General features: G+C 48.9%; 1 non-coding gene across 1 annotated transcript; it reads right to left on the bottom strand.

Moving 5' to 3' along the window:
* Positions 1–4,254: 4,254 nt before the first annotated feature.
* LOC126015100 (U6 spliceosomal RNA) lies at positions 4,255–4,361 on the bottom strand. Its single transcript, XR_007497996.1, has one exon. It is a non-coding gene; the product is annotated as a U6 spliceosomal RNA (small nuclear RNA).
* Between the last annotated feature and the right edge of the window lie 10,361 nt (positions 4,362–14,722).

Genomic DNA, 14,722 nt, shown 5'->3' with positions numbered 1-14,722 from the left:
AATCCTGGTGAGGAGGAGGATGAAGTGTCCTGTGGATGGAGATCCATTTGGGAGCAGAGTCACTGTTTAAAAAAATACATATAAAGGGACTGGAGAGATAGCACAGTGGGGTATGGAAGTTTGCCTTGCACACAGCCAACTCAGGACGGACCCAGGTTACGAATCCCAGCATCCCCTATGGTCCCCTGAGCCTGCCAGGAACGATTTCTGAGCATAGAGCCAGGAGTAATCCCTAAGTGCCTGCCACTGGGTGTGACCCAAAACAACAACAACAAAATACATATAGAGGAATAAAGATAAAATATATATGCATGTATACTGTACTATCTATCTCTCTGGCCTGATATAGCATATAACATATTAAAATAATATTATATTACCTTATAATAACTAATAAATAAAAATGCACTATAACAAATATAATGATATGCTATTATATATATAATATATAGATAGATAGATAGATAGATAGTAAGACATTTGCCTTGCATATAGTTGACCCAGGTTTGAGTCCCAGCATCCATCAGGAGTGATTCCTGAGCACAGAGCCAGGAATAGTAACCCCTGAGCACTGCTGAATGTGCCCCCCAAAGAAAACACAACATATACAAAACCTTCTTTGGGAATATGCACTTCCCTCCAGGGAAAGGAGCTTTCCTTCATCCCTGGAATGAGCTTCCATTGTCTTTGGGGGGGGGCACCATTCACACTTGAGCAGCATATCAATTTTCCACATTTTGAGCATCAAGGGGGTCTGTGAGGGAAGAGGTGTGAGGCTGAAAGGACAGCTCAGTTTTAGCAAGAAAGGGGCATTGGGGAGGGAGGAAAGCACAGCAGAAGATGGCCAAGACAGGTTCCATTTCAGGCATCCCTTATGGTCCTCCAAGTATCAGGCGTAACCCTTGGGTATGGCCGGATGTGGGTCCCCCTCCTATGCTCCCCAAGAAAAGGCCTATAGAAAGGAGTGCTTGAAGAAAGGAGCTTTAAATTCACCGTTACAAAAAGGGTAAGTGAACAAATAGCCCCACTTTCCTTTCTGTGCTTCGGAACAACCTGGCCATTGTTTTCCTTTCTTTCTTTTCCCCTCAAGCAATTTTGGAACTAAATAAAAAAAAATTACATTCTTCATACTGGTGGCAGCCAACTTTTTTTTCCCCCTCCGCTGCTGAGGACTTCTTACCTTAAAAAGGCACTTTGAGGTGAGGGGAAGGATGAAGGATAAGACTGTTGAATGGTATGTTTATGAAAGCAAAATATTGTGCACTTGGATGGTTGAGTCAGCCTGGTACGGTGGATTTTTGCAGGCAGAATCGGGTGTTCTGCTCACCAGCCAGTCAGGCAGGCCATGGTGCAGGCTGGCATGTAGCCAGGGTGCCAGGGCTGGACACATACTTATGTGATGGCACCATCCATCCACCCACCCACTGTGCAGCCAACACACTCCTGGAAGGCAGAGCCCACAGTGCAGTTCTAGGTAAGAAGTAAAATAAATAAAAAACTTCTCCCCAGAGTCCCAAATCCAAGAACCAAGTCATGTGCCAGCCAGAGAGCCAAGGCGCTGGCCACCTGCAATGATCCTTGTGTTGGGATGTGTGGGGTAGGAAGGACCAGCCACAGTACCCCAGGACTTGGTCCAGCCCAGGGCTGGTGACCAGTTTTAGGCCCAGGGATTGGCTCAGGTGGAACCCAACAGTGTCATTGGAAATGCGTGGTCTGACCATGTTGGGGCCTTCATGGGGAGTTTGTTTGGAGACTGGAAAGGGAGTGGCTGGGCAGACAAACCCCTTAAGACCTGACATTATCTGAATGCTGAGCACATAAATGGAAAAAGTCTTTTTGTTTGTTTTGTCTTTTTAGTTTTGGGGCCACACCTGGAGGTACTCAGGGATTACTCCTGGCGGTGCTCGGGGAACCTATGGGAACCCTATGGAATCAAATCCGGGTAAGTCAAGCACAAGGCAAATGCCCTACCTACTGTACTCCAGTACCCCCAAACCCCTTTGATTTTACATCTGTTGTTTCAGTTTATTTCCTGAGAAAAGTCACATCTTTGCTGTGGTTCTTTTCTCATTTTCATTTTTTGTGTGTGTGTGTGTGTGTGTGTGTTTGTTTTTGTTTTTATTTTTGGGCCACACCTGGCGGCAGTGCTCAGGGGTTACTCCTGGCTGTCTGCTCAGAAATAGCTCCTGGCAGGCACCGGGGACCATATGGGACACCGGGATTCGAACCAACCACCTTTGGTCCTGAATCGACTGCTTGCAAGGCAGACGCTGCTGTGCTATTTCTCTGGGCCTTTGTTGTTTTTTTTTGTTTGTTTTTTTTTTGGGCCACACCCGGTAACGCTCAGGGTTACTCCTGGCTATGCGCTCAGAAGTTGCTCCTGGCTTGGGGGGCCATATGGGACACTGGGGGATCGAACCGCGGTCCATCCAAGGCTAGCGCAGGCAAGGCAGGCACCTTACCTCTAGCGCCACCACCCAGCCCCTGGGCCTTTGTTTTTGTTTTTGTTTTGGGGCCCCACCTGGCAGAGTTCAGGGATTACTCCTGTTTCTGCACTCAGAAATCACTCCTGGCAGGCTTAGGGGATCAGGTTTGTCTTGGATCAGCAGTGTGCAAGGCAAACACCCTGCCATCACCCATGTCCTTGTCCAGAGCAGACCTTACCAGCTTCCTTTTTTTTTTTTTCTGCTTTTTGGGTCACACCCAACGGCACTCAGGGGTTATTCCTGGCTCTGCACTCTGAAACACTCCTGGCAGGCTCAGGGGACCATATGGGATGCTGGGATTCGAACAGCCTTCTGTCCTGAATCAGCTTGGCATAAGACAAATGCCCTACTGCTGTGCTATCACTCTAGCCCCTTTGCTGTGGTTCTGCAGTTACTGGGGGGCCCTTCCTAGAATTATTCCCACATACTGTTCACAAAAGTATTTGTTCCAGGGTCTGCTCCCCTCCAGCCCTCACCCATCAACTCCCCAAGCACCTGATTTTTTTTTGGGGTCACACCTGGCAGCGCTCAGAGGTTATTCCTGGCTATACACTCAGAAATCGCTTCTGGCAGGTTCAGGGGACCATATGGGATACCGGGATTCACTGACCTTCTGCATGCAAGGCAAATGTACTACCTCCATGCTATCTCTCCGGCCCCAAGCATCTGAATTTTAATTAAAACCCCCCACCCCCATGTTAATGGGCCATATGCCTGCAATGTCCAGGACTTATTCTTGGCTCTGCACTCAGGAATTTTTTCTGGAGGTGCCCGGGGGACCATATGGGGTCCTGGGGATTGAATCCAGTGGCTGCATGCAAGACAAGTACCCTTCCTACTGTACTATCTTTCCAACCCTCAATTATATATATATTTTCTTAATGGACCCTATTCTGCAGTGCTCAGGGCTTACTCCTCCCTCTGTGCTCAGCAATCACTCCTGGCAGGGCTCAGATCAAGGGTTTGGATTTGGCTTTGCTAGACATTGGTTTGACATTTGGGTTTGTAACACCCAGATTTCCCAATCTGGGAACTTCTTTCAAAAGAATTCTCCGATCCCTGCATACCAGCATGGCACTGTGGGATGCAAGGCAAAGGTCTTTCAACTTTTCTCCCTTTGCTTTCCAATTTGAGTGAGTTTTATTTTATTTTATTAAAAAAATTTTTTTTTTGGGTTTGTTTTTAGGCCATACCCTGCAGCACTCAGGGTTACTTCGGGCTTCTGCGCTCAGAAATCACTCCCGGCAGGCTCTGGGGATCATATGGGATGTCAGAGATCAAACCCGGGTCTGTCCCTCATTGGCCACTTGCAAGGCAAATGCCCTATGGCTGTGCTATCATTCTGGCTCCTGAGTTTTTTGTTTTTGTTTTTTTTTATTTTATTTTTTTTATTTTTGGGTCATACCTGGCAGAGCTCAGAGGTTCCTGGCTCTACACTCAGATATAGCTCCTGGCAGGCTCAGGAGACTATATGGGATGCCGGGATTCGAACCACTGTCCTTCTGCATGCAAGGCAAATGCCTTACCTCCATGCTATTTCTCCAGTTGCTCCTTTTTTTTTTGGTTTTCGGGCCACACCGTTTGATGCTCAGGGGTTACTCCTGGCTAAGCGCTCAGAAATTGCCCCTGGCTTGGGGGGACCACATGGGACGCTGGGGGATCAAACCACGGTCCTTCCTTGGCTATCGCTTGCAAGGCAGACACCTTACCTCTAGCACCACCTCACCGGCCCCTCTCTCCAGTCCCTCCTAAGTGAGTTTTTTTTTTTTTTAATATGGAACATTTCACAAATTTGCGTGTCATCCTTGCGCAGGGGCCATGCTAGTCTTCTCTGTATCGTTCCAATTTTAGTATATGTGCTGCGGAAGCGAGCACCTAAGTGAGTTTTAAAAGATAAACGGGGGCTTCCCAGAAAGCCCCTTGAAAATGAGTAAGAAACTTGATCCTCTAAGAAACCCTAAACTTTGCATAATGGGGCCTAGTGATAGCACAGCAGGAGGACATTTGCTTTGCCTGCAGCCTAACTGGGTTTCATCCCCAGCATCCCATTGGGTTCCCCCCAAGCCTGCCAGGAGTGATTCCTGAGTACAGAGCCAGGAGTAACCCCTGAGCACTGCAGGGTGTGGCCCCAAACCCCAAAACCATAAAAAAAGGCAAAAAAAAAAAGTTGGCATAACAAATCACATCCCATATCTGAACCCTGGCATTGCAAGGGAAGAGGAGGTCAAATTGGGCCCAGATGTTTAATGTTGGCTCAGACAGCTTAAAACAAAACACACGCGAGCGAACACACACACACACACACACACACACACACACACACACACACACACACACACACACACACACACACACAGAAAAAGAGTCCAAATTACAGTTGCCGGCTTTTGAAAGAAACCAAGAACATCCTCCTGTCTCCCAGAATGCTCCTGGCTGACCTGCTGGCTCCTGAGCGAAGAGCAGGGGCCCACCGTGGGTTGCAGCCGTTTCCCAGGTCTGCTGCACCCTAGTCCCCACAGCCCCTCATGGGGAGGCCAGCTGCTCTCCAGGCTGCTGCAGGCCACCCAGGGAGAACCCAGGGAATTGCTGCTGCTGCAGCCTTATCCCACAACCCAGGACCTCAGTGGCTGGCAGAGACACTGGGGGGAGTTCATCTGTGTAGAATTGTGGTGCCCTAAGCCTTAGGTCAACTTAGAAATGCCCCATCATGCCCCCCAAAATCTTTATGCTGTTTGCATCAGCCCCTGTTTGATTGTCTTTATAATTGCACCAACATTGAAAAACAGGAGGGGCTGAAGAAATAGCAGGAGGTAGGGCTTTTGCCTTGCATGCTGAAGGACGGTGGTTTGAATCCCGGCATCTCATATGGTCCCCCGAGCCTGCCAGGGGCAATTTCTGAGCATAGAGCCAGGAGTAACTCCTAAGTGCTGCCGGTATGACCCAAAACCAACCAAACAAACAAAAAACAAAACAAAAAAGAAGGATGGTGGTTCGAATCCTGGCATCCTATATGGTCCCCCGAGCCTGCCAGGAACAATTTCTGAGCGCAGAGTCAGAAGTAACTCTTGAACACGGGCAGGTGTGGCCCAAACCCCCCCCCCAAAAAAAAAAAAGACAGAAAAAAATCCACAAGGAAATTTGCATCAATGGTGTGTTTAGCTTGAGTTTCAGCGACTTTGCTCAACTCCCCCTGAAAAAGAAAAGAAACCCAGAGCCAGAGCACAGTGGGGAGGTACACGAACCCAGGTCTAATCCCCTGCATCTCCGTGGGGTCCCTGAACCCCACCAGAAGTGAGCCCCCAGTGCAGAGCCATGCGTCAGCCTTGAACACGGTAGTCCAAACCAGATAAAAAAACCTCCTTTTTTGGAGCCGGAGAGATAGCATGGAGGTAAGGCGTTTGCCTTTCATGCAGACGGTCATCGGTTCGAATCCTGGTGTCCCATATGGTCCCCTGTGCCTGCCAGGAGCAATTTCTGAGCATGGAGTCAGGAGTAACCCCTGAGCACTGCTGGGTGTGACTCAAAAAAAAACCCCACACACAGAGCCTGCTGCTGCTCAGCACCATGTAAGGAGGCCGAGCGATGCCCAGGGCCTCCGTTGGCCCCTACCCAGTCCCGTGCCACCTTCCCCGTCCGTGCTGCTGTGCATGACGGATGGGATTTTTAGGGCCCGCTCCTGCCACTCCCAGTTATTTTGATATGCAGAAATTTCGGAGCCTGATCCGGGGTGGGTCCTGGGGGAGAGCCAGGAAGGAGACAGACAAGGTCAGGCCTGCAGGGACGGGGCCTGTGCTCTGTGCGTCCTTTCAGTCCTGTCACGGGATTCAAACCCGGGCTGCCAGGCGCTGCCAGCACAGGGCCCCTCCCTTGCACAAAGGGGGGTCAAAACGAGTTTCTCCAGAAGGGTTTGGGGGGGGGATCAAGGAAGTGGTGGGGACAGTGGGCCAAAGCCCAGGAAATAATTAGAGGCTAACAAGAGTTTTCCTGGGGCTGGGGACGAAGGTCGGAGGTCAGGTTCTGTATGGCCTTACAATCAGCCAGCCAGGTTCAATTCCTGGCACCATAGATGGTGGTCTGAGCCCCCGAGCAGGAGTGACCCCCGAGCACTGAATTCCTGAGCAATGAGCCTTGAGCACTGCTGGGTGCCCACTTCCCAAAATAGCAAAGGCATGGGCCAGAGTGATGGCACAGTGGTAGGGCATTTGCCTTTTATGCGGCCAACCCAGGACAGACTCCAGCTCCATCCCCAGCATCCCATATGATCTCCCAAGCCTGCAGGGGTGATTTCTGAGCACAGAGCCAGGAATAACCTCTGAGTGCCACCAGGTGTGACCCAAAAACAAAATAGCAAAGGCATTTTTACTTATTGCCTATGTGTATTGAACCACCCTGATCTCTCTCAGCTTTCTTTACTTTCTTTTCTCCCCATCCCCCCTTTTATTTTGGGGGGGCACACCTAGGGGCACTCAGGAGTTTTTCCTGGTACTACGCTCAGAAATCAATCCTGGCAGGCTGGGGGTGGGGGATATAGGATGCCGGGGACCAAACCCAGGTCTGTCCTGGGTCGGCCATGTGCAAGGCAGACACCTTACAGCTGGATTATCTATCTTTCGGGTCCCACATTCCTTTTCTCTCTCTTTTTTTTTTCTTTTTGGATGGGGTACACATCTACGGTGCTCAGGGATTACTTCTGGCTCTACACTCATTTCTGAAAGTGCTCAGGGGAACCTCTGGGGTGCTGGGAATTAGACGCAGATCAGCTGTGTGCAAGGCAAGTGCTCTTCCCACTGTCCTATTTGTCCACTTGTCACCCTCTCAATCTTTTTAGAAATGGGCTTCTCATTGTCCCCATTTTACAGATGAGCAAACGGAGCCTCAGCGGGACAGGAATAACTGGTCCAAAGTCCAAGTAGCCAAGAAGAGTTCCTGCGAAGACCTTGGTAGTGGAAGAAGAGGTGGAAGAACAGAGAGGCCGGTTTAACCTGCTGTGTTTCAGGGTCAGGGGCAGAGGGAGGACTCATATCTGCTTAGACCACAGATGACTAGGCTGATGGAGTGCATGAGGTTTGGGGGGCTCCAGCAAACACGGAGCTGCAGCCAGGTTGGGGCAAAAATAAATGGTTCCTGGAATGGAATATGTCAAAGCAGAGGGTGACTCCTTGTATGGAAGAAAGAAAACACAGAATGCCTTACAGGCTCTGCACTCAGGAATCTCTCATGGCAATTCTCAGGGGAACCATAGGGGATGACCGGGATCAAACCTGGGTCAGCTGGCTGCAAGGCCAGGGCCCTCGCTGCTGTGCCCTAAATATCTTCCTTAGAGTCTCTCTTTCCACACCTCAGCTGCTTTCCTCCTTCCAGCTTCTGCAGAAATGGAAACAGAGGCACAGAGGCCACTCGAGGCCACGCAGTGAGCAGCCTGGCTGGGACCGACCCTTTGAGCGCTGGAACCTGCGTTTTGGCCTTTCTTGCCCTGGGCATTCCCAGCACCCGGTGACAATTCAGCCACAGCCACCACACAATCCAGGCACAGCATGTCCTAAGCCCGATCTCTTTTTTGTAACCAGCAGGAAATTCTGGCGAACCGTGACCTCCTTCAGAGCCTATCTGGTGATGGGGCCAAGGAAGAACAGAGAGTTCTTTCTAAACGGAATGCGTTTGATTTCTATATTTTGGGGGCTAATTGAGGGGGTCACAGATGGCATTATTTTGGAGTCACCAGGGCACACCCTGCTAATGGGCGGTTCAGAGTGCTGCTTGGGGAGCCAGGCGTGAGGTACTGATCTAATCTGGGGCTCTGCCACAACTCCGGTCCTTATTCTGTAAAAAGAAAGAAAGAATAAAAGGAGGAAGAATAAAAGGAAGGAAGGAAGAAAATAGAAAGAAGGAAGAAAATAAAAAAGAAAGAAAGAAAAAAGAAAAGAAAAAATTAGAAAGATAGAAAGAACGAAGAAGGGCCCAGAGAGATAGCACAGCGGCACTTGCCTTGCAAGCAGCTGATTCAGGAACAAAGGTGGTTGGTTCGAATCCCGGTGTCCCATATGGTCTCCCGTGCCTGCCAGGAGCTATTTCTGAGCAGACAGCCAGGAGGTAACCCCTGAGCAGCGCCGGGTGTGGCCCAAAAACAAAAAACAAAAAACAAAAACAGCAAAAGAACGAAGAAATAAAGAATATAGAAAAAAGAAAGAGAACAAAAAAAAAAATAGAAAAAAGATAGAGGGGCCAGAGAGATAGCATGGACGTAAGGTGTTTGCCTTTCATGCAGAAGGTCATTGGTTCGAATCCCAGCGTCCCATATGGTCCCCTGAGCCTGCCAAGAGCAATTTCTGAGCGTGGAGCCAAGAGTAACCCCTGAGCACTGCCAGGTGTGACCCCCCAAAAAAAACTAAAAAAGAAAAAAGATAGAAAAGAAAGAAAAAGGAAAAAAAGGGAGAGAAAGAAAGGGAGAGAGAAAGAAAGAAAGAAAGAAGAAAGAAAGAAAGAAAGAAAGAAAGAAAGAAAGAAAGAAAGAAAGAAAGAAAGAAAGAAAGAAAGAAAGAAAGAAAGAAAGAAAGAAAGAAAGAAAGAAAGAAAGAAAAGAAACAACTTCCTACTAGGTCTTTAAGGCTCGGGCTCAGAGAGAATTTCTGTCTCTTTTCTTTTTCTTTCTGTCTCCTTTTTTCCCTTTTCTTCTTCCCTCCCTATCCTCCTTCCTTCCTTCCTTTATTTCTTTCCTTCCCTCTTCCTCCCTCTCTTTCTTTCTCCCTCACTTTCTTTTTTTCCTCCTGGAGGGGCTTGAAAGGACCCTATGGACTGTCAAAGCCAGCTGCATGCAAAGCAAATGGCCATCTGCTGTGTACTATCTCTCCAGCCCCATTTTAAAATAGTAAACCCACCTTTTTTTGTTGTTATTATTATTAATTATTATTGTTGTTGTTGTTTTGAAATCACACCTGGCGGCGATTAGGGGTTACTCCTGGCTCTGTAGTTAGAAATTGCGCCTGACAGACTTGGGAACCCAATGGAAATGCTGGGGATTGAACCTGGGTTGTCTGTGTGCAACATAAATGCCCTCCCCACTGTGCTATCACTCCAACCCCTATTCATTAAATTTTTTTTTTTTTTTTTTGGTTTTTGGGTCACACCCGGCGGTGCTCAGGGGTTACTCCTGGCTGTCTGCTCAGAAATAGCTCCTGGCAGGCACGGGGGGACCATATGGGACACCGGATTCGAACCAACCACCTTTGGTCCTGGATCGGCTGCTCACAAGGCAAATGCCACTGTGCTATCTCTCCGGGCCCTATTCATTAAATTTTTTATGTATCACACTTGAATCGAAGCCTGAGTCTTTTTGATGACCTGGGACAAATGATTTGCTGCTGTGAATCTGCTTTCTCACCCGTACTGCTATATAACAGACTCAACTTCATAGCACTGCAGTGAAATTAAAACTCTAAGGGGGGGGGGCAGAGAGATAACACAGCGGTAGGACGTTTGCCTTGCATGTGGCCAAGCCAGAACAGACCTGAGTTTGATCCCCAGCATCCTATATGGTCCCCGAGTCTGCCAGGAGCAATTTCTGAGTGCAGAGCCATGAGTAAGCCCTGAGCGCCACCAGTGTAGCCCCAAAACATAAATAAATAATAAATAAATAAAGATATGCTAAAAAATAAGAATCTAAGGGTAAGGAAACTATTCTGATCAGGGTACAAAGGCTAGGCCATGATCAGCCAGCTAAACTCTTGCTTTTGTTTGTTTGTTTGCTTGCTTGTTTTGTTTTTGGCCACACCCAGTTCTGCACTCCGAAATCGCTACTGGCAGGCTTGGGGGGGGGGACCATATGGGATACCGGGATTCAAACCAATCTTGGTCCTGGGCCAGCCACTTGCAAGGCAAACGCTTACTGCTATACTATCTCTCCGCCCGAACAGCTAAACTCTTACATTTTCTTTGTGTTTATATGCTTGTTCAGAAGAGAGAGCACAGTGGGAGTGGCGGCATTTGTCCTTCACGCAACCTACCTGGGTTTGATTCCCAGAATCCCATACGGTCCCTGAGCACTGCCAGGAGTGATTCCTGAGTGCAGAGTTACGCACAACCCCTGGGCACCATCAATTATGGACCCCCTCAAAACAAACAAAGACATAAAAAATAAATGAAAAAGAAGTTCCATTTGTCCTACTGTTTGGTAACCTAAGAGCATATGGAAACATGAATCTATAATCCTCATTGTCACACATAAAGACCACATCACACTTCATCACTTGGGGTTTAGAATTTAGGGGAGGCCCAAGTGAACCAACCACATGGTACTGGATTGAACCAGGCCTCCCACACGCCAAGCCTTCACCCTTGTGCTTTCCCAGCCCCTTTTTCTTGTCTTTCCTTCCTTCATTACCCCCCCCCCCCCTTCAAAAATAAATCTTTATTTAAGTACCATGATTACAAACATGTTTGCAGTTGGGTTTCAGTTATAAAAAAACAACCCCCTTCACCAGTGTAACCTTCCTCCATACACTGTTTCTGGGCTTTGTTTGGGTTTATATTGGCAGTCCTCGGAGGCTTTTCCTGGGTCAGTGTCCACGGATGACCCGGCAGTGCTTGGGAGACCTTATGCGGTGCCTGGATTTGAACCGGGGCTTGGCACCTTCCAAGTATCTTTCTGGCCCCTTGCCTGGATTTGTAGCAGGTTTTGTTCATTTGGGGCCACCTCTGGGCATGTTCAGCATTCCCTCCTGGCTCTGCGCTCTGTAATCACTTCTGGTGGGGCTCAGGCTTTTCTGGGTCTTAGGGATTGAAGCTGGGTCAGTTGCATGCAAAGTAAGCAAGCACTCTGACCATTGTACTACCTTTCTGGCCCGTGTCTAGCAGTTTTGAAACTGAGCTTCTGGTGAAGGCTTTTGGTGCTTTCTTAGGGCAGAGACTAGCAACCACTTTCACTCTGCTAACCTGGGATTTATCTACAGCCAGCACAGCCCCAAGTGCCCCACCTTCTCCCTTCCCAGGCTTTGGGAGAGGGAAGTTTGTTTGGAATCCACAAAAGAAGGACCTGGCTGGGATTTTTGGGGTGTGGAAGTGGGGCGGGGCCCGCTGGCCCCAGCAGAGATGTAAACGCAGATGAAAAGGCTGCTTGTACCGCAGATGTGGGTCTAGATAACGGCCAGTTTTCAAAATCTTTTGGCAGATTCTGGAGTTGGAAAGGCCCTTCGGTGGAGATTGCAATGTGTCTTGCTCCGCCTGCCTGCTTGCCCGATGCACTGGGCCTTTCTTCCTGCTGGGAGGAGGCCAGGGTGCTCTCACCCTGGTCTCCCTCTGTCTGGCCTGGCTTCCTTCTCAGCAGACAGCAGGAAGGGCTGGTTTTCAAGCATTTTTTTTTTTTTTTTTTTTTGGTAAATGAAACCCAGGTCTTCATCTGTATTCTTCGTGTGCCATGTGCTGAGAACTGAACTGATGGGACAATTGGGTGTTGGGTGTTTCTCTTGGTGAAGCAAACAAAATGGAGGTGCCTCCTCTGGCCTCTCTCCGAGTCTTGGTGTCTCCATGTGAATTGGGACACTTTGGGGTGTGGCCACTTTGCTAGAGTATTGATAAGACCATCAGATACTGGCAGAGCAGAAAATACAGAGCCAGAAGGAACCATGCTCTCTAGGAATGCTGGGAAATAAGCCCTTTGAGCCAAAGGGTTTGTTTGGGGTGTGCAACCCCCAACTCCCACTAGTACTGTGGGGTCCTCCTCTTCTTGTTCTCCCAGGACATCCAGCCCCAAAACTTTGTTTTTGTTTTGGGGCCACACCCAATGGTGCTCAGGTATTCCTCCTAGTCCTGTCCTCAAATTATTCCTGGCAAGTAGGGGGGGCCCTATGGGATGCCGGGGATTGAACCCCAGCCCCAAAACTTTGACTTTGCTCAGTGTTTCCCTCTGGTCTAGAACTTGTTCACCCCAAATCTTAGAGTCGCCTATCTCTGTCTGTGCTTTCTAGACTTGGGTTCTGGGGTTAAATGTCATTTTCCAAATTCCCCTTCTCATTGCCACATGGTCATCAATACATTCTCTTCCGAAACAGTCTCACAGCCTGGAGATCCGTGGGAGGAGCTGCGACCCTCTCATGCCTGATTTGTCAAGTCCAGAGATAGGGGATGGCTGGGGCTCAGTTTTCCCAGTTCCCAGGGTTTGGAGGCAGCTGGAAAATGAATCTGGGGAGTCCGGTTTATGCATCTTTGGGGTCCATCCTCCTGTGGGAGTAAGGACATGGCTGGGAGAAATCTGGGAGGTGTCACCTCAAGTCCCCCTCATGTGGAACTCAGCAGAAATTACCAGTGTGGGGAAAGATAGAAGCTAAAGGGCTGAGTGGTGCCTGATGCAGGACTGAAGGCAGAATTGAACCCCTAAATAAAACCACCACAGCAAAATGCCAAGGGCAGAAAGTATGCTTTACCTGAGGAATTGGGGTTTTATCCCTGGCACTGCAGGGCTCCCAGAATGCTATCAGGATTTCCCCTAGTGCAGAGCCAGGAGTGGGATTTTATGCAAAAACATAACTCAATAAAAATAAACCAACGCCCTTCCTCGCTGGGTGCTTTCCCGAGTTGTGTCACCCTGAGCCTCTGTCTTTAAATGGGGGATCTTGAAGCATCACCCTCATCGGGTAGACTTGAGGGCATTGCAGGATAATGAGGCCAATGCATTCTACCAACTAGCAGGAGCACAACCATTCTAGTTCTAGTTGAAGGAGCAGAGTGAGTGGTAGGTGGACGGGTGGATGGAAGAATGGAAGGAAGGATGGATGGAAGGGATGATGGAAGAATGAATGGATGAGTGGATGGGTGGTAAATGGATGGATGGAAGGATGAATGGATAGATAGATGGGTGGGTTGATAGGTGGATGGGTGGGTGGGTAGATGGATGATGGATGGATGATGGATGATGAATGGGTGAGTGGATGGATGAGTGGATGGATAGATAGATGGATGAATGGATGGATGGATGGAAGGAAGAATGGATGGATGGATGGAAGGAAGAATGGATGGATGGGTGGGCAAGTAGATTTATGGATAGATGGAAGAATGGGTGGATGGGTGGGTAGATGGATGGATGGATAGAAGAAAGGGTAAATGAATGGATGAGAGGAATAGATGAATGGAAGAAAGAATGAATGGATGAATGGGGGAGAGGATGTATATATATATGTAAGGAAGGATGGTAGGTAAGATAGGTGGAGGGAGGAAGGATAGAGAGAAGAAAGGATAGATGGATAGTTGAATCAGTGGATAAAAGGAAGGATGATGAAAGAAAGGAGGGATGGATGGGTGAGTGGATGCATGCATGATGATAGACAGGCAATCAAGGCTGGAGAGATAGCACAGAGGTAGGGCGTCTGCCTTGCATGCAGAATGAAGGTGGTTCGAATCCCAGCATCCCATATGGTCCCCCAAGCCTGTCAGGAGCGATTTCTGAGTGTAGAGCCAGGAGAACCCCTGAGCGCTGCTGGGTGTGAACCCCCCCCAAAAAAAAACCAACAAAACCAAACAACCAAAGACAGGCAAATGAATGACTACGTTGACAAAAAGATGCAATAATAGAAGGAAGGAAGCAGTGGAACTCCAACTTATATATATTTTACTGGGGTAGGGTCCCTCAATTAGCTCAAGAGGCCTGGGGCTGATACTGGCAGTTCGTGGCTATCAGGTAGGGGGCTCAATGCTGAGTCCAAAGACGCTTGGGCTGATGGGGTCCCTGTGACCTCACTCTATACTAGCTCCATCTTTCTGGCCCTGTATTTATATTTGGGCAACACCCAATGGTTCCAGGGCTTCTTCTTGACTTTTGCTGTTGCTCAGGCACAAGTGTCCTAACTCCTGTGACATCTCTCGGGCCCTCCGTATTGATGTGCTCTTCCTGGCCTAGAACCATGTGGCTCAGTGGGAGCGCCTTTGCTTCGCAGTGTGAGGTCCTGGGTTCTATCCTGGGCACTCAACACACATACGCACACTCACATGGGAACATACACAACCACATTGGTGGTTGGTTGTATTTGAGCTTGTGCCTGGCACAAAGAAGGATCAGGGCCAAGCGAGCTTATGCTCCCTGCCCACCACTGCCCACCCACTGTGGGCTGTTCCTACACTAGTCCCCGGAGGGAGTTAACCCGGGTTCCTGCTGCTGCCTTTCAGCTTTCTGGCTTTTAGACCTTTGGTGGGCCTCTGGCTGTGTGTGTGTGTGTGTGTGTGTGTGTGTGTGTGTGTGTGTGTGTGGTGTA

This window comes from Suncus etruscus, chromosome 7 (assembly GCF_024139225.1).
Source record: "Suncus etruscus isolate mSunEtr1 chromosome 7, mSunEtr1.pri.cur, whole genome shotgun sequence".
In the NCBI taxonomy this organism is placed as follows: Eukaryota; Metazoa; Chordata; class Mammalia; order Eulipotyphla; family Soricidae; genus Suncus; species Suncus etruscus.
Note: the sequence above shows the minus strand (reverse complement) of the source record. Positions and strands in the feature narration are given on the sequence as shown.